The sequence below is a fragment of the Sciurus vulgaris genome (assembly GCF_902686455.1).
Source record: "Sciurus vulgaris genome assembly, chromosome: 8".
Lineage (NCBI taxonomy): Eukaryota > Metazoa > Chordata > Mammalia > Rodentia > Sciuridae > Sciurus > Sciurus vulgaris.
Window position 1 is genome coordinate 130,297,520 of NC_136468.1, and position 18,750 is coordinate 130,316,269.

General features: G+C 37.9%; 1 long non-coding RNA gene across 5 annotated transcripts in view; it reads left to right on the top strand.

The window, feature by feature from the left end:
• LOC306668642 overlaps window positions 1-18,750 on the top strand; it is a 118,215-nt gene that overhangs the window by 12,140 nt on the left and 87,325 nt on the right. For 3 of the 5 annotated variants that reach the window (XR_013765922.1, XR_013765923.1, XR_013765924.1), the window contains exons 1-2: window positions 12,016-12,412; window positions 12,818-13,512. This is a non-coding gene — a long non-coding RNA (uncharacterized lncRNA). Of the gene's footprint in view, window positions 1-12,015; window positions 12,413-12,817; window positions 13,513-18,750 lie in introns of those variants that run through there. The other 2 variants (XR_013765921.1, XR_013765925.1) reach the window with 2 other exon arrangements.

Consider the following 18,750-nt stretch of genomic DNA (forward strand, 5'->3'; position numbering starts at 1 on the left):
CATCATTGTTGATCATTGATATCAATTCACTAAACGCAACCATCTATATCAATTCATCAGTGTAGATCATTGATATCAGTACATCAATGTAGATTCTTCAGTATCAATTTATATATGTACATTCTTTGATATTGATTCATTGGCGTAGATCCATCGATATCAATATATTGATGTAGATTCATCAATACTAATTCAACTATGTAGATCCTTGATATTGATTCATAAGTGTAGAACATTGATATCATCAATGTACCTCATTGATATTGATTCGATGTGTTCATTAACTACATCAGTGCAGATTCATAAATATTGATTCATCAACACAGATTGATTGAAATAGACACATTGGTATCAATTTATCAATGTACATCATTGCCATTGATACATCACATAGATCATAGATATTGATGTATCAATAGAGTAACCTATTGATTCAACATAGATCATCAGTATTTATATTCAGTGTAGTTTCATCTTTCATGGATATTGATTCATTGGTGTAGATTCAGCTCTATCAGTTTATAATTATAGATTCATCAATACAGATTCAGTTATATGGATTCATTGGTATAGATTCATCATTTAGTTTCATTGACATTAACTCCTCGATGTACATTCAAAGATATTGATTTATCCATATCAATCCTTTGGTGGTGATTCATTGATATAGATACATCAAAGTAGACCCATCAGTTTTGATTCTTCTAGGTAAATATTGATATAAATACCTTGATGTAGGTTCATTGATATCAGTACATCACTGTAGATCCATCTATATTGATTCATTGATGTAGATCATCAATATCAATTCATATGTATGTCACAATATTGATTCATAGATGTAGATTCATTGATGTGAATTCATCAGAGTAGATCATCGGGATGTATTCATTGATATCAATTCATCAATGTAGATTGATATCAATTCATCAATGTAGATCCATTTGTATTCTTTGATGTAGATTGTCAATATTGATTCAACATAGTAGATCTCAATATCGATACATATATGTAGATTCATTGATATCAATTCTTCTATGTAGATTGTCAACATTGATTCATCAGTGTAGATCATTGATATTGATACATCAATGTAGATTCACTGATATCATTTCATAGATGTGAATTCATCAGCATCATTTCATCAATATAGATTCATTGATGTAAATGTTATTGATATCAAGTCAATATAAATTCTATTTGATGTATTATTGCTCCTGACAGATGTGACAGTGAATGTAATATGTGAGTGTCAGAGGTCAGAATGAGGATGTATGTCAGAATCAGAGGTCAAAGTGAGGATCCTATGTGAGTGCCAGAGGCAGTGTCAGAGGCCACAGTGAGGGTTGTAGGTGAGTACCAGTATCAGGTGAAGATATAAGGTGACAGTCACAGAACATAGGGAGAATATTATGTGAGTGCCAGTGGTCACATTCAAGTTATGTGTCAGAGGTCACAGTGAGGGTATTATGTACCTTCCAGAGGCCAATTCAGGATATTATGGCTATGTCAGATGTCAAAGTGAGTGTATAATATTAGTGTCAGAGGTCACAGTGAGCATATTATGTCAGTGATAGGTCAAGTGAGGATATTTTGTGAGTGTCAGAGACCATAGTGAGGGTATATAGTGAATGTAAGAGGTTATAGTGAAGACATTGTGTGAATTTCAAATGACATGTGAGGATATTATATGACTAACTGGCTCACAGTGAGGATATTATGGGAGTGTGACATGACAAAGTAAGAGTATTAGTTGAATATCAGAAGCACCTGTGAGAATAAAATGAAAGTGTCCATGACCACATCAGCCAGCGTATTATGTGAGTGTCAGAAGATCACAGTGAGGACATGATGTGAGTAAGAGAGACCACAGAGGGTACTATGTCAGTGTCAGAGGTCACACTCAGGGTATAAGAGCCAAGTGAGGATATTATGTGAGTGTCAGAGGTCACAATGATATTAAGTGTAACAGACAACATTGAAGGTATTATGTAAGTGTCAGTGGTTACAGTGAAAGTGTTCTTTGAGTGTCAGATGTCAGGTGAGAATATTATGTCAGTGTCAGGGGCCACAGTAGGGAATGTTTGTCCCAGGCCACATTGAGGGTAATATGTGAGTGTCAGAGATCACAGTGAGGATGTCATCTTAGTGTCATAGAACACAATTAGGATATTATGTAAGTGTCAGAGGTCAGAGTGAGGGTTACAGGTCAGTGTGAGGGTATTATGTCAGTATCAGTGGCCAAATGAGGATATTTTTGAATGTCAGGTCACAGAGTATAGTGTGACTGTCAGAGTCACAGGGTATTCTGTGAGTGTCACTTGCCATAATGAGGTATACGGTGTGTATCACAGACCCCAGGAAGATATATGATCAGTGTCAGCACAGTGAGTTTATTGTCAGTGGTCACACTGAGGGTTTTATGTGCATGACAGAAGCCATGTGAGGATACTATGTGAGTGTCAGAGGCCACAATGAGGAAATTTGTGAGTATCAGAAAAAAACAGGATATTATGTCAGTGTCAGGGGCCACATTTGAGGGTATTAAGATTGTGCCTGATTTTACATTGAGGGTATTATTTCAGTGATAGAGATCACAGGAAGGATATGTTGTCAGTGTCAGAGGTCACTGTGAGGGTAATATGTGAGTTTACAAGACCACAGTGATGGTATTATGTGACTGTTAGAGGTCATAGTGAATATTACAGCCATCAAATGGAGGGGATTATGTGAGTGTCGGAGACCACAGGATATTATGTGATGATAGTAGCCAAGTAAGGATATTGTGTTTTTCAAGCCATAGATAAATTATTGTGGGTGTCATAGGCCATATTGAGGGTATCATATGAGTGTCAGAGGTCACAGAGAGGATATTATCTCTGTCAGTTGCCACACAGAAGTTATTAAATAAGGAGGTTTCAAGATGGCGGCCTAGAAGGTGGCTACATTTCATGTTGCTCCAGGACTCAGGATTCAAAAGAGGAGATATTGAGACACTTGGGACCAACTCAAAGCAGCCGGGTGACTCTCACCCGTTGGGAAGGTGTCCCGGATGGGACGGTGGTCCCGGAATGCAGGGAACTTTGTGAAGTAGAGCTGCCGGCGAGACGCCCCTCCCCCCCTGGAGCAGTGAACTCGGACAACTGGGAGCGCCGTAAAGGAGGCCGCTGAGCACAGCGCTGGGACTCGGAGCAACCACTGGGGCTCCGGCGGCTGCCCAGGGGAGGAGTGGCGAGGAGAGCTGTGTGGACTCAGGACACCGGGGCCTGCCCTGAGGAGGAGGAGCGTGGCCGCTTGGATTCGGAGTGACTACACCAGAGCTACAGGCGGTTGCCAGAGGAGGGGCTGCGTGGTGAGCTGTTTGGACTCAGACCACTTCTGAACACTGGGGCCTGCCCGGAGGAGTAGGAGGAGGAGGAGGAGGAGCGCGGCGGGTCGTTTGGACTCACAGTGACTGCATTAGCACTCCAGGCGGCTGCTCAGAGGAGAAGGCGAGTGATAACAGGATCTTGCTACATTGCCTTGTATGGCTTCAAACTTGAGATCATCCTGCCTCAACTTCCAAAGTCACTGTCATTAGAGGCATGCAACGCTGTGCCCGAATATTCCATTTCTTGACTACTGTGATTAGTGCTGCAATGAATATGATTGGATGGACATATCTGGTTGCAATTGCTTATGCATGAGACTGCTTATATATTGAGGGTGTTATCCGAATAAAGCGGACGCTGCTTCATGAACTTCTGAAGAGTACATGTCATTTGTCCCGCTGGTCGGTGGCAAGCGGCAAGCGGCGGCAAGCAGCAAGTGGCGGCCCGTACGGGGAATGGTGAGCACTCAGGATGCACAACTGCCAATTTGGGTGCCAGAGAGATTGGTCAAGGCCTCAAACAGAGACCCAAAAACAGGAAGAAGATGAGGAGGCTTCTCCCGCTGATGGTGTTAGTGATTTCTCACCATGTTAATGGAGGAGACTTGCGTGAACTATTGGGGATAATAAAGATGTGGCCCTATCCTGTACCCCTTAACAGCTCTTCTATTCTATATCCTCCTATTTTTACAACAATTGGCCACATTTCTTCAGTCCGCTGTTCAATGGGGAAAAGAATGGTTTGGGTTTTTGTCCGGGGGAGGTCTATTGTGTGTTGTATCTGTTCTGTGCATATAGTGTTTATACAAAATGTGTATACATCAGCGCAGAGAAACAGCCATTATTCGCCAAGCTCTCGTCGCAATTGATGCTGGCTCATCCCCCCAAGTCTGGTTAAATATGCTGTACCGGTAGTCAAAGACAGGTAAGATTCATGGGGAGCTCATACCGACCTAAGACAGAAAATGAGGGCTAGAGCCTCATTGTCCAATGACAGGTAAGGAAGTTGCTCTGCCGTGGACAACCAAAGACAGGCACAGTCTCTTTTATAAGCAGAAAGGGGGAAATGTGGTGGGCGAGACCCGAGGCCCAGGGTTACACTACATGCATCCAAAGATGGTGACTGGCAGAGAGCCAAAGGGTGTGCTGAACGTGCCTTGAGAAAAACAGGAAGCGTTTACCATTGGCTGTATGACAATTAGTTCAGCCGCCTAGTGCGTGAACAGATATATCTTACATGTATGCTTGAGCTCGTGATTGCTTGACCTTTAATAGTATTGAATGGACATATCTCGTTACAATTGTTTATGCATGAGACTGCTTATATATTGAGGGTGTTATCCGAATAAAGCGGAAGCTGCTTCATGAAAAAAAAAAAAAAAAGAAGTTATTAAATAATTGTCAGGAGTCACCCTGAGGATATTATGTGAGTGTCAGAACTCACATTGTGTTTTATTTTGTGAGTGTAAGAGACCCTGGAAGGGTATTATGGGAGTGTCTGAGGCTACGGTGAGGATATAACTTCAGTGTCAGAAGTCAAAGTGAGGTTTTTATGTGAGTCAGAATTCTGTCACAGTAAGGGTATTATGTGTCAGTGACCACAGTGAAGGAATTGTGTGAGCCCCAGTGAGCACAGTTAAAGTACCATCAAGTGTCAGAATTCACAGTAAATATATTATGTCAGTGTCAAAGGTCACAGCGAATTTATTATTCAAGTGCGAGAGGCCATAGTGGGGATATTATGTGAGGATAGATATTTTGTGAGCGTCAGAGTCCACAGTGAGGATATGATTTCAGTGTCAGAGGCAACGAGGGTATTATGTGTCAGAGGTCCCCTGTGAGAATATTTTGTGAATGTCAGGGGCCACTCTGAAGTTATTCTGTGACTGTCAGAGGTTATAGTGAGGATATTATATGACTATCAGTGTCACAGTGAGGATATTCTGTGTCATATGTAATAGTGAGGTATAAGGTGAGTATCAGACGCCTGAGTGAGAATATTTTGTGAATGTCCCCAGAAGTTCCAGAGATAGTAATAGGAGGGTGCACTTCATCTCTCCTGTCCAGGTACACACATATCTTTGGAGATACTGTGTGTCAGAGGTCACAGTGAGAATAGTATTTGAGTGTGAGAGGTCACACTGAGGATATTATGTCAGTGTCAGAGGCCAAGTAAGGAGATTTAGTGAATACCAGAGGCCAAAGTGTGAGGGGGTATTAGGTGAGATTCAGAGGCACAAGTAAGGATACAATGAAAGTGTCTGTACCCACATCAGGGTATTTTTTGAATGTCAGAGATCACAGTGAGGATATAATATAATTGTCAGAGGCCCCACTGAAGGCATTATGTCAGTGACACAGGCCATGTGGGGCTATTAGATGAGTGGCAGACATCACAGTGAGGTTATGTGAGTGACAGAGGTCACATTGAGGATCTTAGTTTGGTGTCACAGTAAGGTATTATATGAGTGTCAGAGGCCACAGCGAGTTTATTATATGAGTATCAGAGGTCACAGGGAGTATGTTATGTGAATATCTTAGACCACAGTTAGGGTATTAGGTAAGTAAAGAGGTAAAAGTGAGGGTAGTCTTGTGAGTGTCAGAGGTCACATTGAGGATCTTATGTCAGTGACAGCAGCTTCTGTGAGAGTATTATGTGAGTGAATGTGGTCACAGTGTGTACTATGTGAGTATCAGAGGACATGTGAGGATATGATGTGACTCTCAGGGTCATAGGATGTTCTGAGTCTCACATGACACAGTGAGGTATAAGGTGAGCATCAGAGGCCCCAGTGAGGATATTATATGAGCTTCAGAGGCCTCTGTGAAGATAGTATGTGAGTGTCAGAGGCCACATTGAGGATATTACGTGTCAGAAGCCACAATGTGGGTATAACATAGTGTCAGAGGTTCCACTGAGGATATAACCTGAGTGTCAGAGGTCACAGTGATAGTCTTATTTGTATGTCAGATGCCTCACAGTGGGAATATTATATAAGTGTCAGAGGACACTTTGAGGGTATTGCGTGAGTGCCTGAGGTTAACCTGAGACAAATATGTGAGTGTGTGAGACCAGTATTCACATGTATATCTAATTGCACTGGAAGTTTATACACTGTATTTGAGTTTTAAGCAAGATGATGAAAGTGTTGGTGATGGTGGTGGTAGGTCAGCAGGTAATGATGACTGTCATTCATTGAGTATTCTCTTTGTGCAGTCCACTGTGAGATGCACTGCATCTGTGAGCTTCCTTCTTTGTTTCTACAGCCCTGTAAAGTAGAAAGTGATAGCTCCATTTTACTGGTAAGAAAACTAAGGGTCAAAGAGGTTAAGTAGTTTGCAGAAGATCACACAACTATATAGAAGTGCTACCATCAAAATAAGCCTTGAGAGCCTCTTTGCCATTTCCCATTCTGCCTCCTATCTTTATGTCCACTTCAGGATTCAGTAGATGCTTGGTAGATAAAGTTGAAAGGATAAGACATTGGGTACCTGCTAGGAGTGTTTGTACTGACACACATTCACCATTGAAGATTGTCCACTTTAGTGACTTTTTTGCTTAGTATTTAAAGAACACAATTTTAACCCCAAAGCAAAAAAAAATTATAAAGTGATCTGTTAAGCCAATGATCTACAGAGGTTATTTTTAATTTTGCTAATGAAAAGTCACGTAGTATGCATGAAAGTCATGACTGAACTTTTGCTGAAGTGTGAATTTTTTTCGTAATGCTTTCTATTCAACTTTTTAGACTATTCATACTGCAAAATGTGACTTAGTGATAAGTTCTGTAATGCTTGAATCAAATCTCACATTCTAGAATACACCTATTAAGAGGCAGTGCAGTTCCAGAGATAGTAATGGGAGGGTACACTTCATCTCTCCTGTCCAGGTACACACATAGCTTTGCTATAGTTTTCCAGAGATTTTGGCATTAGTCCCCTGAGTATAGGAAGGCTATATAAGATGGAATCAAACCTTGTAGTTTACAGAAATATAGCTGAGTCTTAGTGGCTGAGATGTGTGATGTGTGATCCAGGTTTTTTGTTTGTTTGATTTTTGTAGTTGTAGATGGACAATACTTTTTTTTCCCCTGCACTGTTCTGGGGATTGAACCCAGGGCCTTGTACTTGCAAGGCAAGCACTCTGCCAACTGAGCTATATCCTCAACCCATGGACAATACCTTTATTTATTTTTTTTGTGTTGCTGAGGATTGAACCTAGTGTGTCACATGTACCAGGCAAGCACTCTACCACTGAGCCACAACCCCAACTCCAATCCAGGTCTTTTAAGTGAGTAATAAGTTGTAAATTTTTTAAGTAACTGTAGAGTTAATGTTCAGCTCTTCAGAGCATATTCTTTCAGTGATGCAACTGAAATCCTAGGCCTAGAATGTTTGTGGTATGGAGAAAGGGGAAACAATACCTCACCTGATTCTACCTGCATTGACTTCTAGCTACTTCTCTGGTTTTGGGTGAAATGACACCTGCCAACTAATCACACTGCTGTTTTGTGAGGCCATTGTCATTCCTGAGCTACTTCTGACTAGTTCTGCCATAACCTCAGGATGTTGTAGAATATGGGACAGTAGTTTCTACCTAGATCACTATCCAGAGAACTTGGTTGTTCTTTTAGAAGGCCAATTTTCATGGGAAGGTATTTGCTCCTTTTGAGGCCAATAGGTAATCACATAATTGATATGGAATTTGGAGTAACTATGTTTTTACCCATCAAATTGGTTTTGAGCCAATTGTGTACCTACTATGGGGCACTGAGTAAAACATACTTGGAGGAGGAATCCATTCTTCCTTTTTATGGTTGGACATGCTCAGATGATCTCAGAAGGTCCAATATAGGGCATGGAAGAAAGGGGCAGCTGAGGAGACCCATTCAGCCCATTCCAAAGTTATGTGGTATCTTTTTCATGTGTGTGTATTTTTTCTCATCTTTTGTCTTTTTAGAACTTTCATAAATAATATATGCTTATATAAGATTTAAATGATAAAATACATATAGAACTCCTATACACATACTCTATTTCAGTCCCCATCTGTTTGTACCCTGATCTGTTTCTCTCTCTCTCTCTCTCTCTCTCTCTCTCTCTCTCTCTCTCTCTCTCTCTCTCTCTCTCACACACACACACACACACACACACACACACACATTTGTGTTCCATGTCCCTGTATTTTGTTCACTATCAATAATATGAGCTGCATCTTTCCATTTGTCTTCCTGTGGGTATTTAGAAAACCATAATAGATTTTAATATGTGTTTGCTTATGAGTTAGCATGTGTGTGTGAAATGAATAAATGGGGTCCTTTGATATGTGTTGGTCTACAGCTTGCTTTGGTCAATGTATGTATCTACATACATCTTTAGTGATAGAAGTTTAGGTGGTTTCTAGTGCTTTTCTATTACATATAAGGAAGTCCTTAATATCCTTGTGCATATATCTTTGAATAAATAAGCAATAATATTCAGGATAGCATTCTAGAAATGAAATTTCTGAATAAAAGATATAAACATTTCAAATTTTGAAGGATTTTCCTTGATAACTTTTACACACCTTTTCAATTTATACTCCCACGAACAGTACCTGAGAATGCCTTTTTCCTCATGTGTTTTTCAAATCTTAATATTATTCATGTCTTCTTAAAGGCCTGTGTGAAAACCTTCTTAATGTAACTGCTACTCTATAGAGGTTTATAGTTTGCTGAGACTCTGTCTGTGGCCTGAGGTTTCTCACCTACTTGTCTTTAGAGTTAGAATGTTGATGAGTGGTCTGAATATTCTGGAACACTTTGGGAGAATTAGCTAAGTGCAATTAAATTGTACTACTAAAGAACTGTTGCTTATGTGATGTCTTGTTTGTATCAGGTGCTATGCTTTAGTTACATATGTGAGGCAATCCTCATGACCTGTATTAGTTATCTGTTGCTGGATTACATGTTATCCCAAAACTTAATGGTTTAAATCTACAAACACTTGTTATCTCAGAATTTCTGTAGTCAGGAATTGGAGAGTAGTTTAGTAGAGTGGTTTTGACTACCATCTCTAAGGTTGCAGTGAAGATGTCAGCCAGGGCTTCAACATATGAAGGCCTAACTGGTGTAAGATGGTGACTGCAAGAATCCTGAGTACCTCCCAAGGTGGACTTCAACCTGGGGATGTTTACATGGTCCTCACAATATGGCAGCTAGCATTCCCAGAATGAGTGATCCAAGTAAGCAAGGGGAAGCAATAAAAATGCCTTTTATGTATAACCAGTTTTCAAAGTTGCTGACTCTCACTTCCGTTTTATTCTGTTCACTAAAAGCAAATCATTTTAGTCCAGGGCACACTCCAGGGGAAGGGAAGAGAAGACTATCAAAAAATTTGTAAACATATATTAGAACCATCACACATTCCTCTGATATGGTTGTTAATCAGTAGTTTGTTGTTTTGCATACTATATTGATGAGAAAAATAAGTTAACTACTTACCTAACCTTATTTCCTCCCTCCTGGACTCTCCCCCTATTCTGCTTGGACTAACTATCTCAGCGTTCATCCCAGACGCAGAATATTTGCTCTCAGCCATTTATTTATTTAGTAAATGCTTATCGAGTCCATGTCTTTGTGACAAACATACCCTGGAAGATAAGCAGACATGGTCCTTGGTCACATGGAACTTACAGTCTTGTTGAGGAGAGAAACCTTAATCAAATAATCACACAAAGAAGTCATCACCTTGAGAAGTACTATGAAGAAAAAGTACCTGAGCCTCTTCATACTGTTGTTCCCTGTCCATTCCCCAATGCCACTGTCATCCTTCGAACCTAGAAAGAATGCCTGTTTTATTTTTTTTATATAAAAACTTAACTTTTCCTTCAGAAAATGTGCTTAATCAGTTCTTTAATTTGACTTCTCTCTCAGCTTCTTTAGGTGGTTTTCCTTAATTCCTCTTTCTCACCTGTTCCCAGCAAATCACATCAGTCACAACTTGTGCCACTTCCTCTGCTACCTCTGAAGTTCAAACCATCATTATCTCTTAAGTAGACTACTCCAATTGTTTTCTTCCTGGTTTCTATATGTCTACAGAAGAGCAAGAGTCATCATCTTGCAAGTTATATCCAGTCACATAATGATTATGCTTATACCTCTTCCTGTCACAGATCAATTACAATCCATATCTTTGTTCTGATTTATAAAACCCTACCTGTTCTGGCCCTTTCCTGCATCTTTGGTTTCACCTCATCCACCAACCCACCCCAACACACATTATTTGGTCCTGCACCCTGACCTTTTTGCTATTTCTTTAAACATGTCAAGCTCTTTCCTGTAATGGGACCTTTCCCTAGCAGTTCCCTCTACCATAAAGTTTACTTCATCCAGTCTTTGTATGATTAATTTCTCTTTATTTAAATTTTAGTTTATATTCCTTTTATAGAGAGCTTCTCTGAATTTAATCCAAAGTAGCTATTCAGTCACTCTTACCAGGTCACCTTATTTTAATTTTCTTCTAATGCTGTCTACCATCTGATATTTTACTTACATAAAACCATTTATCTTCTTGCACTGAAACATAAGCACCATAAGATCCCTGACATCTGTGTTATTCACTACGGGTATGTAATAGGACTTAATAAATATGTGTTGCATTAAAGTGAATGAAAAAATAATAAAGTCTCTAAACTTACCTGTGCTAAGGGGAAAGAAGAAAATGAGAACTTGAATTCATAAGTTCCAATGTTCTTCATTGGACTCTCTTATCCAGACCAAGCTGCTGCTCACTCCAGGAGCTCTGTTTAACTTCTTTACATAGTACTTAGTACTTTCTGATTCCCTTGTTTTTCTTTTACCGTCTGCTGGGATGAAAACTCCATTAGAGCAGAGCTCCATGATCTTATTTGCCACTGTCTCCTCAGTGTCTGCAGCAGTGCTTGGCACAGAGATGTTCAAGCATCTATTGAAGAAATGATAGGTTATTTGGTTCTGCTTTGTCTAATATCCCTGTGGTACCTGCACAATTCTTGGTCATAGCAGTGCCCAGAAACACCAGTGGTTACTCTATAAGCCCATTCTTGATATCATTGCTATTGGTAGATCTGTATTCTCATCCTAGAATTTGGAGTAGGAAAGCAGTTTGGATTTGGGAATCTTTGAAGAGTTTTTTGAGCTACTCAGCAAACCTTGTTTGAATATTATCTCTGCAGCCTGCAATTGAATGTTGTAAAAATTTTCCATCTCCATGCAAGAGAAGTTCAGCTACTTAGAATTCTACCTCTATAGCAGGAGGAAAGCCACTTTTTATTTTGATTCAGTTCCTATTTTAATACATTCATTGAGTCAGTCAATGAGTCAGTGTTATTTATTGAACCCCTTCAGGGTACAAAGCAGTGCTTTGGAAGAGTTACTGAATTTTAAATATGAATCAAATTATTAAACAAAAACCAAATTCCTAAGTAGTTGAAAGTATTGTTCAAATTGTCAAGGTATAGTTCCAATAGACTATATTTTGTAATGATGGACTTTTACTTAGTAAAACATGTTCCCACATGGAGTGGAACAAAAATCAATTAAATAACTGAGGGTGTTATATTTTACCAAAGCAAACCCTTGAAGTGGTCCTTGATCATTAGTTTTTTCTTGTCTTAACTATTGAAGGATTGTATGTAATCACTGCATCCTTTGGATAATTTAAAATTTTAGACCTTATAACTGCCAGGACTAGTGTAAAGAATAATAAATTTTCTTTCCCCCTTTAGCCCTAGTTTAAATTGGGCAGGTAAAGAAGGGGTATTATTGCTGCCTACTGAAACTCAACTCTCTCCAAGGTATGTTAAGTTCTTTACTTCTGCAAACTGAAAGGGTGCTTTGACTTCATCAGAGCAGCCATGTAGTTTTTGAAGGAAACATATCTACAAGTTCTGTTTTCATTACTTGTTTTTCTTTTTCCTTCCAGATTTCTCTGTTGACTTCTGCAGTAAACCACCTTAAAGCCATTGTTAAGTCAACTGGAGACTTAATTAGCCTGCCTACCACTGTAGAGGGACTTTAGAAAGTAAGTTCTTTATATGGATACTGTGATTAACCTACTGCTGGAATTCTAGCTTCTTAAAAATTTGCTTTGAAAGCCTGGCATTTAGAAAAGATTTTATTTTCCTCTAGAAAATGTTCTTTAAACTGGAAAATTGTTAGTTCTATATATAGGAAATTATACATATTAGAGAGAATTCATAGCTTGAAGATATTTGAGATAATTAAAATACTTATCTATATTCAGTTAGAATTTAATGTAAATTAACATCACAATATGCCAGTGTGCTTCCATTAGAGTGGCTAAAATTGAAAGAACTGTGGTACCAGTTTCAGTGAGGATATGGAGTAATGGGAACTCTCATACACTGTTGGTGGAACTATAAAATGGCATGATGATTTTAGAAGATGGTTTGGCAGTTTTTTTAAGAAATCGAAGCATAGATCTGCCATATGATTCAGCCATTCACTTCCTAAGTATTGTGATGTTGAGAAAGCATATGATGAAGAGAATGAAGATATAAGTTCGCTTAAAGACTTACACATGAATTTTTATGACAGCTTTATTTGTAATAGTAAAATACTGAAAACAATGTAAATGTCCACCAGCAGGTAAGTAGAGAAACTGTGATATGGCCATACAGTAGAATGCAGCATCCTGAATAGCTACACCATGAATGAATCTCAACTATGCTGAGTGAAAGGAGCCATACTTTAAAATGTATACTCACTCACTGGTTCTACTTTTGTAAAATTCTAGAAAGTGCAACTTATATATAGTGACAGAAAGTGTATCAGTGGTTACCTGGAGGGGAAATTATTCTATGGAGTATGAAGACACTTCTGGGAGGGATTAGTGTTTATTTACTTGATTGTGGTAAAAGTTTTACTGCTGAATTTATGTCAGAATAATCAAACCATTTTGAATATGTATGGTTTCTTGCATGTCCGTTATATCTTAATAGAAATAATGTTAAAAAGAAAAAAAAAATGACATTTCTACATGTTTCTGTTCAGAGTGTAGCTTCCATTGGCAATACTTGACACAGTGTCCATCCAGCTGTGGAGGCAATACAGAAAACTGGATGAACACAAGGAGACCATGGAATTGCTGCACATGATATGGTAAGGAGGTCAGCAGATACTATCGAAAGGCATCTGGCTTCTCACCCTTTTCTGCCTAAGAGTCATGATGCCAACTTTCCACTGATTCCTACAGGTCCTTTACATACCTTTTAAAAATATCTAATAAGCAGTATGTCCTGACTGTTGTGCAGTCTGTAAAGTTAGCAGTTAAGGTGAAGAATTGAACCTAAATCTTTTGAAAACAGGGTGCTGGAGGAGATAGTGACAAAACAGTTCCTGAGAAGAGAATGGGTAGGACAGAAAATAGAAGGAAAGGGATGTGGGAAATTGTCTCAATTTATTGCTATATAACAAACCCCCTCAGTTATTATTTTTCATTATTGTGAGCATCAGGAATTTGGGCAGGGCTCTTAAACTCCCAAGGACTGAGAGGCCAAGGGAAGAGGTCATCAAAAGGATGAAAGGCCATCTTGGATGTTCCAGCTCCAGCCTGGTATTGATGGAATGCAGCCATACGTGTGTGATCTCAGTCTGTAACATATAGAACAGAACCACCCCTCCCACCTCAGCTGAACATAGTCACATGAGAAGTAATAAACTGTTTGTTATTTTAAGCCACAAGTTTGAAGACAATTGTTATGCAGCAACAAATAACTGAGATGGAAGTAAACCCCTGCAGTGCCCAGAATTGTTTTCAAATGCTGCTACATATGTCTGCAGTCATTCAAAGGCCTAAATTAATCATGTAGTGGGGAACAACTCCATGAAAGATTTATGAAGGGTGAAAAAGGATGGCGATGGCACAGACCTTGCTCTCTTGCTGAAGGGATGAGTTATATGTATGAAAGCAGGACCATTCAAAGCACATATGAGTTCTCTAGCTTGTCCACTAATTTCTATATCTGCCTCATATGTGTCTACAAACTTCAGAGAGTTTAAATAGGACAGTTTGTACCAAGGGGACTAGAGTTCTATCAGAGAGCTTAGGAGGGAGGATTCTTCATTTTCTTCAAAAACAAAAATCCTTGTTATTTAGTAGTGGTGCCAACTCAAAGAGAAAAGCATTGATCTAGGTGTCTAGAAAATTGACTTCTAGTTGGATTTGTTACTGAGGAACTCTCTGACCCATAATAATATAGACCCCCTAACTCAGCAGATCTTTTATCTTCAGCATGTTTTCTACTAGTAATTTTTTGAAATACTTTTTCCTAATTGAATTATTCCTGCTTTCTAGAACTATTGGTTTTCTCTCCTTTTGTCTTTAACGTTGCTTTTTCTTTTTTCCCTCATAAAACCAGGGTCGATAAATACCTAGGTGTCAGATTTCAAGGGAAACAATTTACTTTCACCAAATATATTCTGCTGTAAATAAGTTTGCCTCTTTTCTAGCAAGGGGGCAGGGGAGTAAACCAGAGATTGAACTCATAGGCACTCAACCATTGAGCCACATTCCCAGTCCTGTTCTGTATTTTATTTAGATGCAGGATCTCACAGAGTTGCTTAGCACTTCATTGTTGCTGAGGCTGGCTTTTTAAAAATTTTTTTAAATTTTATTTGTTCTAATTAGTTGTATATGACAGTAGAATACATTTATACATTTTGAAGAATCCTACATAAATAGGGTGCAATCTCTCATTTTTCTGATTATACATATTGCAGGATCACATCAATCATGCAGTCATATAAGTACATGAAGTAATAATATGTTTTACTCTACTAAAATTCATTCCCCCATACCCCTTCCCTTCCCTTTACTCCCCTCTACCTAATATGAAGTAACTATTCTTCCCTATGCCCCACCCTTAGTGTGAATTAGCTTCCATATATCAGAGAAAGCATTTGGCCTTTGGTTTTGATTATTTCACTTAGCATGGTATTCTCTAACACCATCCATTTACCAACAAATGCCAGAACTTCATTCTTCTTTAAAGCTTTGTAATATTCCACTGTATGTATGTGTGTGTATTATATATATATATATATATATATATATCATATTTTATTTATTCATTCATCTGCTCAAGGGCATCTAGGTTGGTTCCATCGTTTAGCTATTATGAATTGAGCTACTGTAAACATTGATGTGACTGTGTCACTATAGTGTGTTGATTTTAAGTCCTTTGGGTATAAACCGAGAAGTGGGATAAATGGTGGGTCAGATGGTGGTTCCATTGCAAGTTTTCTGAGGACTCCCCATACTGCTTTCCATAATGGTTGTACTAACTTACATTCCCACCAGCAATGTATGAGTGAACATTTTTTCCCACATCCTCACCAATGTTTATTATTACTTTTATTCTTAATGATTGCCATTCTGATTGTAGTGAGATGAAGTCTTAGTTTTGATTTGCATTTCTCTAATTGCTAGAAATGTTGAACATTTCATACATTTATTTATCAGTTGTATATCTTCCTCTGTGAAGCATCCGTTCAGTTCCTTAGCCCTTTTATTGATTGGGTTATTTGGGTTTTTTTGTTGTTTTTTGAGTTCTTTATATGTCCTAGAGATTAGTTCTTTATCTGAGGTACATGTGGTGAAGATTTTCTCCCAGCCTGAAGTCTCTCTCTTCACATTATTGATTGTTTCTTTTGCTGAGAAGCATTTTAGTTTGAGTCCATCCCATTTATTGATTTTTGATTTAACTTCTTGTGCTTGGGAGTCGTGTTAAGGAAGTCAGGTCCTAGGCTGACATGGCAAAGATTTTGACCTAACTTTTCTTCCAGTAGTCGCAGGGTGTCTGTTCTACTGCCTGAGTCTTTGACTCACAGTCATGTCAAGTTTTGTGCATGGTGAGAGATAAGGAGTTGATTTCATTTTGTTACATGTGAATTTCAAGTTCTCCCAACACCATTTGTTGAATAAGCTATCTTTTCTCCAGTGGATGCTTTTGGCACCTTTGTCTAGTATGAGATACCTATATATACGAGGGTTTGTCTCTATGTCTTCTATTCTATACCATTGGTCCACATGTCTGTTTTGTTGCCAATTTCATACAGTTTTTATTAATACAGGTCTGTAGTAGTTTGAGGTCTGGTATTGTGATGCCTCCTTCTTCACTTTTCTTGCTAAGAATTCCTTTGTCTAGTCTGGGTCTCTTATTTTTCTGAATGAATTTCATGATTGCTTTTTCTAGTTCTATGAAGAGTGTCTTAGGGATTTTTATAGAAATTGCATTACATTTGTGTAACACTTTTGGTTGTATGGTTTTTTGACAATATTAATTCTGCCTATCCAGGAGCTTGGGAGGTCTTTCCATCTTCTAAAGTCTTTCTCAATATGTTTTTCTAGTGTCCTGTAGTTTTCATTGTAGAAGTCTTTTACCTGTTTTGTTATATTGATTCCCAAGTATTGTTTTTTGAGATTGCTATGAATGGGGTAGTGTTCTTTATTTCTCTTTCAGTTGATTCCTTACTGATGTATAGTAATGTGTTTGATTTTTGAGTATTGATTTTATATCTTGCTACTTTGCTGAATTCATTTATTAGTTCTAGAAGATTTTGGGTAGAATTTTTTTGATCTTCCAAATACAGAATCATATATCATTGGCAAATAGTGATAGTTTGAGTTCTTATTTACCTATTTGTATACCTTTAATTTATTTCTTCTGCCTAAGTGCTCTGACTGGAGTTTAAAGGACAGTGTTGAGTAAAAGTGGTGAAAGAGGGTATCTTAGTCTTGTTCCAATGTTTACAGGAAATGCTTTCAATATTTCTCCATTTAGAATTAATATTGGTCTTGGGTTTAGCATGTCTGGCTTTTGTGATTTTGAGGTATGTTCCTACTAGTCCTAGTTTTTTTTATATCGTGAACATGAAAGGCACTGAATTTTGTCAAATTTTTTTTCTGCATCTATTGAATAATCATATTATTCTTGGTTTTAAATCTGTTAATATGACGAATTGTGTTCATTGATTTCCATATGTTGAACCAACCTTGCATCCCTGGGATGAACCCCAGTTGATCCTGGTGCACAGTCTTTTTCATATGTTTCTCTATGTGAGTTGTCAGAATTTTATTGAGAATTTTTTCATCTGTGTTCTTCAGGGCTATTGGTCTGAAGTTTTCATTCCTTGATGTGTCCTTGTCTGGTTTAGGTGTCAGGGTGACTTTAGCCTCATAGAATGAGTTTGAAAGGATTCCTTTCTTTTCTATTTCATGGAATAATTTGAAGAGTATTGTTGTTAATTCTTTTTGAAAGTCTTGTGGAACTCTCAGCTGAGAATCCTGGTCCTGAGCTTTTCTTCATTGGTTGGCTTTTGGTGGCATGTTCTATTTCATTACTTGAAATTTTCTATTTCAATCATGTATGACCTCCTGATTCCATTTAGATTAGGCATGTTTCTAGAAATTTGTCAATGTCTTCAATGTTTTCTATTTTACTGGAGTATACATTTTCGTAGTAGTTTCTAATTATCTTTGGTATTTAAATTTTCCATTGTGATATTTCCTTTTTCATCAAGTATTTTAGTAATTCAGGTTTTTTCTCTTTTTCTCTATGTTAGTGTTGCCTAGGGTTTTTTCAATTTTTTTGATTTTTCAAAGAACCAACTGATTTTTCTCAATTTTTTCAGTTGTTTCTTTTGTTTCAATTCCATTGATTTCATTTCTTATTTTATTTATTTCCTGTCTTCTAGTGGTCTTAGCATTGATTTGTTCTTCTTTTTATAGGACTTTGAGATGTGATGTTAGGTTATTTGTTGACTTTATAGTCTTTTAATAAATGAGCTCAATGCAGTGAACTTTACTCTTAGTACTGCCTTGATCCTGGTGCATGGTCTTTTTCATATGTTTCTCCATGTGAGTTGTCAGAATTTTGAAATCCCATAGATTTCGATGTGTTATATCAGTGTTCTCATTTACCTCTATTTTTTCATTTCATCCTTGTTTATTCTGCAATCCATTTCATCATTCCTTAATGTATTTTTTAGTCTCCATGTGTTAGAGTAGCTTCTATGTTTTTATTTTATTATTGATTTCTAATTTTAGTCCATTGTGATCTGATAGAATGTAGGGTATTATCTCCTTTTTTTTACTGTGTTGCTTTGTGGCATAAGCTACAGTCTGTTTTAGAGAAGAATCCATGGGCTGCTGAGAAAAAAGTGTATTTGCTTGTTGAAGGATGAAATATTCTAGAATTGTTAAGTCTAAATTTCTGATTGTGTTATTTAGTTCTATAGTTTCTTTATTTACTTTTTGTTTAGAAGATCTGTCCAGTAGTGAGAGAGGTGTGTTATAGTCACCCAGTGTTAATGTGTTGTGTTTTATTTGATTCTTGA